Consider the following 12,337-nt stretch of genomic DNA (forward strand, 5'->3'; position numbering starts at 1 on the left):
TCTTTGAGATCTTCAAAATGAGGTATTATGATAGCCAAACGGAGATCATATGCCAATTTACGGCGTCGGAAGTTGAGGTACCAATTTACCCAAACGGGGCCCATAGTTTTGGCACTTCATATCCTAGGGTTAGGTTTTTGGATGTTTAGGGTTTGCCATTGTTTCTCAATAATAAATATGCCTTTGAGCCTCATTGTAACATAGTTCATAGGCATGTAGCTACCACATATCTTCTCAGAGATAATCTACCATCACCCAAGCTAGTCTCATTTCCATTCTATTTGTAAGCATATCTCATTAATTGATATTAATGGAAGGAAGTGTTATTTCTGTTGCATCTCTATATTTATTGTTATATCTGTAATTTGTTGCATTCTTGTTTAAATTCAGATTAGTGGTATAAGAGCTGTTTGCTCTTTCTCTGTTTTTCTTTGCTTCTCCCTAACGAGGTTGAGATATAAGGAGTTAGGGCTCGATCTGGTTCAACCTTTGTAAGATCAACCTCACAAATCCCGATGGCCTCCCATGGAGGACGAAAAGAAAGACAGGGGGTAGGAGATCCTATCAAAATCTTGCTCGAAGAAGCCCTCGAGCGACAAAGTAACACGATGATGGACAATTTTTCCGAGATCCTTTAGTGGCTACCTAGGGGCGACACATCTACTTGCAGCAGCTACTCTGGAAGCACCACACCCTTTAAGGTACAAGTTAATGTTGACATTCCCATATTTGAGGGCCAGATAGATATGAGTGCCTTATATAAATGGTTAAATCTGCTAGAAGGATATTTTTCTATTCATTATTTTTCTAGCTGGAAAATATCACTTTTTCACTTCTCAAAGCCACCACCCATATTAAGGACTAGTGGGAAACCTACTGCGAGCAGAAGGATGAAGTTACGACCTCATTATTTTTAGCCACATCCACTTGGAATTCATTCCACGATGCCATCAAGGATCAGTACTACCCTATAGGAGGCTATGAGGATAAATACATAAAGTGGACCATGTTGCGGCAGGGAAGGGACCAAGACATGCCAAAGTTTACCAATATTTTTCATACCCTTTGCACAAAGTTGGGTATCAAGGATTAAGAGTTGCATTTTTTACTCAAATACTGTGGCTTCCTACATAGGTACAACCAGGATGAGATGGACTTCTTGGACATCTCCTTGCTTGGCATGGTGTACTGATATGCTGTCAAGATTGAGCAGAAGTTTAAACAAAAGAAGCGAGACATTAGATTTGTGAATCCGAAGAACAAAATACAAAGCCAAGGTGGGGTGACCCAAGACAACCCGTCAAAGCTACAAGAAAATAACACCACCACGAAGTCAAGGAAGGGCACAAGAAAGTGGTGTGAGTTCCATAAGATCCCCACTCACAACACAAGTGTCAAATCAAGAAGTCTCTGGTGGCCAAGTTGAAGGCTTCAGAATCATATGCATGTTCCATCCCTGAGTTAGATTCTGACACAGGGAATGACAAAGGGAAGCATATTATTAATGGAGAGCCCAACTCCACTGTTTCCATCGCTAAGATCCAAAAGAATGAGCCTGACAATCCAGAGGAAGGGGAGCGTCTTGTTCACTCAGAAGTGTGTGTGAAGGGTTCACCACTGCATTTCTTTGTCGACAATGGAAGCCAAAATAACCTCATTTCAGCAGAGGTCATGAAGTGGCTAGGCCTACTGAACCTACCATACCTGTAGTCATACATCATCGGGTGGCTTCACCAAGGATGAGATCTTCGAGTCAGCTAGCAGTGCTTTCTTCCCTACATCCTCAAGCCCTTCACAGATGAGGTATTGTGTGATGTTGCTCCTCTCAACATTTGTGATGTATTATTAGGAAAACCATACTTGTCAAAGTGACATGTTGTATATGAGCCTAGACCTTGCTCTGTGATTATTTCTTTGGGTGATACGCTATATAGGATACCTAAGGTTTCCCCACCTACTGCCACCTCTTTGATCTCTACCAAGAAATGTAGTAAGATCATCTCCGAGACTAAGAAACTTATTTTCTTTCTGGTTCACTGTCAAAGTAAGGGGAAGATCATAGCCACATCCATGGCCCCCGAGAAGGGTTCCTCCATGCAACAGAAGCATGTGGATACAATCATGAAAGAATACAGGGATATATTCTCCTCACCCACGGGGGTATGTTGGTCACATTAATTTCTTACTAATATAAACAACCAGTGCTACATAAATTGTCAACCCAGGAAATTTTGTTTATTTCAAAGGCAATTACACACTATATATGCTTAATTCCAAAAGCAGTAAAAAGTTGTAGTTTAATTTATTCTAATCACACCTTGCTTTAAACAACTGAAGTTCTACTTTTACTTACAACAAAATCAATCTCTCTATTGTAGACAATGATCAAGGGAATCCTGGATTACATTTAAAAAGATCAATCTAGAAAGGAAATAAATCTGCAAAGGAAAAGACTAGCTATGCTCTAACAAAGAACATGACCCTATCCCCCAAGCAGGAATATTCAACACCTATTTCTGATTATTATGCTTCACAAACTCACTCTAGGCAACCAATCAAAATAATCACTTATTACCTATGAATGAAATTATGGAAGCAATGCAATAATCAAGCAGAAACAGAGTTTTAGTAGCAAATGCAAAGTTTCAATAACGCATAAGTAAATTTAGCAAACAGGAATTTAACAAGACATGAATGTAAAAATAATACTTAACACACTACATAATTTAAGGGGTGAATCTTGTGATGAAGGTGGGCCCTGTCCTTCTCACAAGATTCCCCAAGCAATGGAACTTAAGAGAAAATGCTCAGAACAATGTTCTATTCATTTGTCAAAGTATCATATTACAAAAGATTAAAGTTCCTTCATCCCAACTAGACCTTCCAGTGATCTCTCTATATCCTTCTAATGTTGATGTCTCCTCTTTTTAAAGAGGATACATCAATTACAATTAATTACATTATCAATCCTATTTTGATGCAATGCTAAAATACGATAACTGAGTCTTCCATTAACAAAATATTGTTACAATGGTTATGAAAATTCCTAACTTTGGAATACAGTTGTTATGGCCCATGTAACAGATCCTTCGATGATCTTATTCTGTTGCTGCTAAATCTAAAAATGCAAATCACAGTTGTTTCAACAACGCAATTTGCGCATTCTTCTTAACTGTTTCAGCAACATAATCAAAGTTGTTTCAGTAACGCAGTCTGCAATAATATCTGTAGTCTTCAAAACTATTTCAGCAACTATCCGATCAACGATTAATCATGAAGGAAATGTAAAATTATGTGTAAAATAAATCAAACATATTGTAATGAGAGGAGATGTTATATACCTTGAAAAATGGATCAAAGTAAGAACATGGGCTTTAATTATAGTTTGAAAGAGGATGGAAGATAAAAAAAAATGTGTAGATGAAAAGGGAGCATATGGAGTCCTAACATCCCCCCAACTGAAAGGGTTGCATGTCCTCATGCAACTTTTACTTTGAATCTGATTAGGGGTACTAGGCTTTGGAGTGCACATTACTTAGGCAGTAACTGTAGAAGGTATTGTCAGCTAAGTCTCTGAACCCATCGACCTTTTGTATCTTCTTCCATGCTGCTGCTTCTTCCTTCTTACTTAACCTATGATGTGCCTTATATTCCTGTGCTGACATCCATAAAAGAGGAAAATGAAAATAATAGCCTATCCATTTTTTAGCAGATTGTTGAACACATCTGATATAGTCAGGTAGCCTTGCGATTATTGTTTCAATATTAGTTGGGCCGAAAGGATTATACACATGCCTTTCTTTAGAGGATTGCTGCCAGAGTAAGTTGTTTTCTTTCAAGGCAACAACTTGCTTAGTCTTGACAAAATGTTGGCAATCCTGTATCAATGTTGCTTGTAGCAGCCTTATATGCTCAGCCATTCCTGGTTCTTTCAAGAATTGAGAATACTCCTAGATGAACATGGTAGGATTTTATGGTTCTGATCGAATCCACAAGAGTTTGTTGTCCTCATTGTGTTTTGCTGCAAGGAAGGCAGTCTGCCATGTGATCCGATCGGCTAGGAAAGAGACAAATGCCCTAATCTAAACATCACCCACCAAAGTGTTAAGATTTATTTTCCTATCTTCAAGGATAGCCTCATTATGTAGATACAATTCACAAACCAAACGTTGATCAGTGATAGATGCTTCTGTGAAAGTTTCCACAAATTGCACAGGTGTAGAAACTTCATGCGGTTTCCCATTTTTGATTGCTTTTATCTGGAAGAATGCTAAGCATTCTGCAAGAAAAAGAAAGTAGTTCAATGATGGTTTTCTAGCAACTAATAACTTCTGAACAAGATCAAATATAAGAAACAGTTTATTATTTAGTTGTTTATTCTCTTTCTTCTGTGCACGAAACTGTTGGATTATTTGCTCTAAGGATTCCCAATTTGAATATATGTGATTTTGCTAGACTGTTTTATGCTCCCGCAGAATCTTATCCTGTGACATAACATATTATTTTTTCCAACTATTGATTTGTTGTTCAGTACTTAGAGTCTGAGTAAAGACAGTTTTTGCAGGCCGAGATTCAGTCTGAGTAAAGACTATTGTTGTAGGCCATGGTACCTGATCTTTAGCTTTAATTAGCACAGTAGGTTGAGATATTTGTGGTTTTTCCTCCTTTTCAAAAGTTTTCAAAGTTCCTACTAGTTCTTTTGTAGTAGTAGGGCATTCTTCTTTAATATTCAGAGGCCCTACTAGTTCTTGTGTAACAGTAGGGTATTCCTTTTTAATTTCTGAAGGCCCTACTAGTTCTTGTGTAATAGTAGGGTCTTCCTTTCTGGTTTTTGAAGTGGTGGGTGCAAGGGAGGATCCAGGAAGTGGGATTTCAACTACTTTATACCCTGCTTGTTGATAAATATTACCACATTGGCTGCACATATATTCCTTGTACTGATCTGCCTCTGCACTTTTCTCGGTTGTGGATGCTGCATGGGCTAGAGTATATAAATTAAGCTCTTTGTCATAGGATTCCCTTGCCTTTACTAATTCCTGCTTATAACCTTCAATTTTTGACTTTAAAAACTCATTTTCCTACAAAAGGGAAGCCAGAGTGTCCAGGCTTTGTGTATTTGTCATGGTCTCAGTAGCTAGTTCTTGTGTGGCAGCTACTAGATGGGTAGCATTATGAGTGTCCAGATCTTGTGTATCAACAGTTGGTTCTTGTGGGCAGCTATGTCATGTACAACATTAAAAGCATCCAGGTTTTGTATCTCAATAGTTGGTTCTTGTGGAGCAACTACTAGATGAGTAGCTGGTTTTTGTGGAGCAGCTACTTGCTATGCAATGTCCAGGGCATCTAGGTTTTGTATCTCAACAGCTGGTTCTTGTGGAGAAACTGCTGGATAGGTAGATGGATCTTATGTGGCAACTACCTGTTGTGCAATATCCTGGGCATCTAGATTTTGTGAATCAACAACCGGTTCTTGTGTGATAGCTACGTGTTGTGCAACTTCCTGGGCATCTGGATTTTGTAAATCAACAGTTGGTTCTTGTGTGGCAATTGTTGGTTGAGTAGCTGGTTCTTGTGTTTTAGCTACTGGCTCAGAAAGAAACGATGTTATAAAACCCTAGGCATCTGTTTCTTTTGTTTTAGTGCCCGACGGTGAGACAAACAAGGTTTCAAGGTCTTGGGATTGTGATGGGGTATAGGGTTTTAGACAAATTGGTGGGGAATTCAGGATGGTGGTAGCAGTTGCTACTTCAGTTAATGCCCTCATTCGTCTTTAGGGTAAAAAGGCAGCAAGAGGAGTAATTTTCCTTTTATGTGTAGATTTCTTCTGAGGGAGAGGGCTATCAGAAATGGTAGCTTCTTTGGTGGAGGACCTACTTTGCCTTTTTGGTAGGAAAGTGGTCTTACTCTGTATTTTTCTTTTTAGCATAGTGAGCGAAAGGTTATCTTCAGAGTCATCACTAGGAATATGAATAGTGGGATTGGATTATTCTACTAAATTATGGGATGGAATTGATGCAGTAGGAGGGCCAATTGGATTAGTTGATTCTATTGGTGGAATTTCTGGGGGATCAGGAATGCTATCAGGCTGCTACTCATGGGGATTTTCAGGGACTTCTTGAGGATTTTCAATAGCCTGTTGAGGGTCTAGGGGTGGGTTATTAGGAGGGAGAGCTTGTTGAGAAAAGCCCTTCTAAATTAGTAGCTGGACAAGAAGGTGATGGATGAGGGAAAGGAGTGGGTATTTTGCCTATCTACAATAAAGTGACATATTCTTCAGACACCCAAGTAAATAATATGAATATTCAATAGTCTACCATGTCTCAAATGATTTAATAAGACAAATTCATGCTGATAGACTATCTGGTATTGACCTTCACAAGTGAGATAATGCTTGACGAATTCAGCAACCGTCGGCCATGGAGGTGGTAACGAGTGAAATTGGGTACCTTGGCCTGTTCTCCTAGCAGAAGAAAATCCATTTGTGCATTCAGAATGATATGCTTATGGCTAAACCAATGAATGCTAGTGACTAGCAAGCCTGAAACCTGCACTATGTCATGCTCTGTAACCGAAATTCAAACTCCTTGAACCGTAGAATAACCATCACATAAATTACGTGAAAATTCAAGGACTTGTTGTGAATCGAATCCCTGAAGCCTCTGAAAATAATCTACCTAGCCTGCCTGATGAAAAATCTAATATACTTTTGGATGTAATTCAAGTAGAGCTATCGAGCGAGGCTCATGTCGAATAGCAAGTCCCCCCATAGTTAACCAGCTTCAGTAAAATGCATAGTCAAAAATCCAGTCACCGCTCTTCAGACAAAGTAACTTTTGCAAATGGGGACATGGAGTTATAATGCTGAGGTGAGGCGATGAGATGTAATTCGTGGGTAAAAACAACGACGGTAATTGGCTTGCTGTGAAATGATGGTGTATGATCTCGGTATCCCCCCCCCCAAAATACGGCTGAAATTACGACTTTTAAATGTACAGGGATCATTGTAATTATGACATAATCTTCTCATTTAACTATAGTTTAATCGTATTCACACATAATATTTACATACCTCATGTTTACCTTTAGTCCATATTTCGAAAAAAACATAATACTCGTTGCCAATAGATCATCAACAATCATGGAAGAAATTATGAGGATAATTTTGTTATAGGTCTGTATAATTATAGGAGAAGGCAGTGAAGGGACGAAATTAGCATCAGAAGTGACTTTTATGACGAACAATGTTGTCAGGCCAGGCAGTAACTCTCCAAGGGCAGAAAAACTGATTGGTGTTTATTCCATAGGTATGTTATTGTTTTATACATTAGGAGTGATTGTTCAGTTCATCTTCCGATGACTGTTCACATTCCTGATTTATTTATTTTATAAATTCCCCAATCATGAAGATTAGGTGTCAACATTCCCCCCCTTAATCTGGAGGGATGTTGGTGAGTCCAAGCATCATTCTGAATCGTTCAAGCTTTTCCTTTCCAAGTGCTTTGGTGAAGATGTCTGCAATTTGCTCATTTGTGGAACAATGATGGAGATGTATTGTTTTGGCCTCAACTTGATGTCAAATCAGATGATATTTAGTATTGATATGCCTTGTTCGATCATGGAACTTTGGATTCTTGGCAAACTTTATTGCAGAGGTATTATCAATCATGAGTGGAGTTGATTGTACTTGTTTTACCTGCAAATCTTCAAGAATTTTCCTGAGCCACACAATTTCTTTCGTTGCTTCAGCTGCTACCACGTATTCTGCTTCAATTGTGGAATCTGCTGGAACTGATTTTTTGCGTGATCCCCAGGAGACAGCTCCTAATCCAAGACTCATAGCATATCCTGAAGTAGATACCCCAGTTTCTTTGTCTCCATCGAAGTCTGAATCAGAGTATCCAATCAAGCTGAAGTCATCCACCTGTGTATACTTGATTCCAAGGTCTTAAGTTCCCTTCAAGTACCTTAGAACTCCTTTTGCAGCAGACCAATGTCCCTCACAAGGCTTTTGCATGAACCTGGAGAGGATTCCAATAGTAAATGAAATGTCTGGTCTGGTATTAGTGAGGTAGATGAGACTTCCTACAAGATGTCTATACTTTGTTGCATCCTCAAATTCCTTTCCTTAAATAGATGTGAGCTTTAAGTTTTCTTCCACTGGAATAGAAAGAGGATTGCACTCTATCATGCCAAATCTGTTTAAAAAATCTCCAATGTATTTCTTTTGAGAAAGAAATATGGATTTTGGATGTTGGCTTACTTCAATGCCAATATAGTAACGAACATAGCCCAAATCAGTCATTTCAAAACTTTTCCCTAATTCCTTCTTTATGGATGAAATGTAGCTTTCATTGTTCCCTGTCATTAAAAGATCATCTACATATACCAAAAGATACACAACTGTTTTGCCAACTTTCTTGACAAATAAAGTTGCATCATCAAGATCAAAATGATTGAAGTTGAGTTTCAGAAGATGCTCAATTAGTTTTTCATACCAGGCTCGCGGTGCTTGTTTGAGGCCATACAAGGACTTCACAAGCTTGCATACTTTATGTTCATGTCCTTTCATAGCAAATCCTTCAGGCTGGGACATAAAAACATTCTCTTTTATATCTCCATTCAAGAATGCAGTTTTTACATCCATTTGATGGACTTTCCAACCGTTCTAAGCAGCTAGTACAAAGAGTGTCCGGATGGTGGCCCATTTTGCTGTGGGGACAAAATTTTCCTCATAATCAACCCCTTCCTTCTTTGCAAAGCCTTTTTCCACAAGCCTATCTTTGTGCTTGTCAAGTGAGCCATCAACTTTGTATTTGTTCTTGTAGACCCACTTGCAGCCAATTGGTTTCGTTCCAAATGGAGGATCAACCAACTTCCAAGTTCCATTCTTTATGAGGGCATCATACTCCTTTTTCATCGATTCTTTCCATTCATCATGAGAAGCAGCTTCTTTGAAGGAAGTTGGTTCAAAATCTGTAGACAAGTTCAATTCACAATCATAAGTAACATCCATATCAACAGGTGAATTAGAGTCATCTACATCACCTCCATTTTGTCAGTTTGAATTTATGGTTCCTGTTTTTCCAATTTCATCAGGGTGAACACTTTCAAGTGTCTTTGTCGGCCACTTTTGGGAACCTTTCTGAGATGGTTCAGGCTACTCTGTTGATTGAGTTGGGACTGAATCAAGATTGAGTCTCCCAATTCTATCAATTACATCACTTAAAGCATCATCCGTTGTTGGAGTTTCATGCAGGGGAGATTGTTCTTCAAAAGAAGATTCCACATGTTGATCCAGTATAGGAATCCCCCCTTCAAGATGTGGAATCTCATTATCAAATTCTTGAAATGATTTCGTTTTTGCGAATCTATCCAAGCGATCAAGTTGTCGCTCAACAACATTGTCAGATTTGGATGATTCAAGAAAAATTACATCTCTAGATAAAACAAACTTTTTATTTACTTCATCATAGAGACGGTATGCTTTGGAGGTGTTCGAATACCCCAGGAAGATACACTTACGACTTCTAGCACCAAGTTTGTTTCTATGTACCTTTGGTATCAAAGCATAACCGGTGGAACCAAAGATCCTAAGATGTTTTACCGAAGGAACATCTCCATACCACAATTCATAAGGAGTCTTGTTTCTTATAGCATTAGATGGACATCTATTCTTTATATATGCAGCACATAGAACAGCATCAGCCCAAAGCATTATCTTTACATTTTTTAAGAAAAGCATGGATCGTACCATATTCAAGATTGTTCTCTTCATTCTTTCAGCTACACCATTTTGTTGGGGATTATAAGGCACAGTTGTTTGATGTTTGATCACATGTTGGCGAAGATAGTTTTCAAATTCATTTGATGTATATTATTTTCCATTATCAGTGCGAATAGACCCAATATGAGATTGTGCATCATTTTCAATCCATTTATGAAAATTGTTGAATGTTTGAAAAGCATCAGATTTGTTCTTCAATAAATAAACCCAACACATTCTGGTGTAATCATCAATAAATGTCATGATATATTTATTTCCATTTGCAGAAGGAACAGGCATTGGACCACATAAATCTGAATGAATGATTTCAAGCTTCCTATGTGCTCTTGAATGTGAATCATGAAAAGACGGTTTGCTATGCTTTCCTAGAATTCAGGCATCACATTGCTTATGTTTCCTAGGAATTGTAGGCAAACCAACAACACCATTTTTCTTCAATAAGCGGAGACTGTCATAGTTTAAATGTCCAAATCTAGCATGCCATAATAAACTTGATGGAGGTGTACCTTATTCATGATGAGAAATATATGAGAAATGTTGTGCATGAGCAGAGGTTCCTTGTAGTTTGAGAAGTCTTTCCCTCATGACAAGTGAGTGGTCAGATGCTTTTATTACCTCAAACTTGCCATCAAAGATATGAAAGGAGTGACCTTGCTAGCAGATGTGGACCAAGGACAGCAAGTTTCTCTTGAGTTGTGGGAGATATAGAACATGATCCAGAAGAAAGTTTGAAAGACTAGGCAGTTTAAGCCTGATTGTGCCAAGCCCTGGTGGCTTGATTTTTGATTCATCTACAAAGTATACTGCTCCATCAACATTGTCAGTGAAATCTTCAAAAAAATCTTTCCTATGAGTCATATGATAGGTTGCTCCTGAATCAAGCAACCAATCATTTTTCGAAGAAGCAAGTGAAGCATTAAACAAATCTTTATTTACTCCAATGTTACATTGTGCCTCAATATAGTGAGCGGATTCAGGTGTTTTACCTTTGTCTGTATCATCAGTTTTACCTTTCTGCTGGTTTCTTTTCTACTCAATTTTGTCCCATGGTAGCTTGCATGTAGAAGCATCATGTGATCCATTTCGTTTGCAATGAATGCAATGCAGATCTGCTTTTTCTCCTTGAGAATGTCTGCCCCCCTGCCTCTGAAGTATCTTCCTCTTCCTCTTCGACCACCTCTTCCTCTTGTAGAATCTTGAGCAGGATGCTTTTCTTTATGAGCAAGACACACAGTCTCTTCAGAAGATTCAGGGACTGTCTTCATTCCAAAGGCTTTCTCTCTTTCAGCAAACTTTTTCACAAGAGAGTCAAAGGTTATATCTTTAATATTTCAATTTGCTTGTAAAGACTCAAGATAATTGGAGTAGGTAGGATAGAGTGCCTTGAGAAAAGAAATAAGAGGGATATCCAGCTCAACCTTAGTGGATTTGATATCATGCATTATGGATTTTACTTCAGATGCAAGACCACGAGGATCATTATTTTTCAGTTCAAGAGTGAAGAGCTTAATCATGAGCTGAACAACTTCAAGTGCAGAATGTGAGTCATAGAATTCTTTGAGCTTTTGTAAAGCTTCAAAGGCAGTTGAATATGATGAAATATGGCGACTTACTTCTTCATTTACAGATGTTGTGATTAATGCATATGCTTTGTTGTTCTTGTTATCCCAAATGACGAGCTCTTTTTCTGATGTAGGCTGTACTGGGTCATTGTCTCCTTCTCCGACACACACTCCCTTCCACAACTCATTGAAGATGAGGGTGTGTTTTATCATCCGGGACCATTCAGGATATTTCTCCTTGCTAGTGAGAACTATTCCTACCATAGAGATGATTGAATGCATTCTGTAAAAAAAAAACCTTCTGCTGATAGCAAAAATACGTTTGCTGATATACAGTGAAATTGTACTCAAAAGGGCATTCTCAAAAGATTTCAAATCTCTTTCTCATATACCAATATGTACGTCAATACTTCAAGCTACAACTTTATGCAACATATTTTCTCCAAATTTATTTTCTTCAAATCCCTCCAATGTTTGATATAAAAAGCATCCATCATTTCAAATATTACGTATTACATATCACTTCATCCTTTTAAATGTAATATATGTCCATTACAAAATATTACATATTACTTCAACGCTTTACATATTACTTCAACCCTTTAAATGTAATATATGACCATTACATTTCACATGTAATATACGCCCATTACAAAATATTACATATTACATTACCAAACAATGAAGCACGCAGGCGTGATGATTTCTCTGAGGAGCAGCGGTGCGTGATCTCTTAATATTGTGTAGTGGAAGTGCTTCTTCCTTCGGGAGCTCGGCCTCTTTGGATGTGCCTTATCTCATTTAGCCACACAACAATGGCATTCCCACAATATGCGAAGGTACAAACCAGTCTCGGCCTTTATATTCATGTGATCATGATACGCACTGGTTCCATGAACCTGCTCTGTGAAAAGCACGAGTCTTCAAGGATTTCATACAAAGATTGAGTGTGGACACCAAGAGCGACAACCTTCCCTTCGCCTATATCTCA

The sequence above is a fragment of the Pinus tabuliformis genome, chromosome 4_2, assembly GCF_031772625.1.
Source record: "Pinus tabuliformis cultivar Carrire ecotype Pingquan chromosome 4_2, CPIR1, whole genome shotgun sequence".
Lineage (NCBI taxonomy): Eukaryota > Viridiplantae > Streptophyta > Pinopsida > Pinales > Pinaceae > Pinus > Pinus tabuliformis.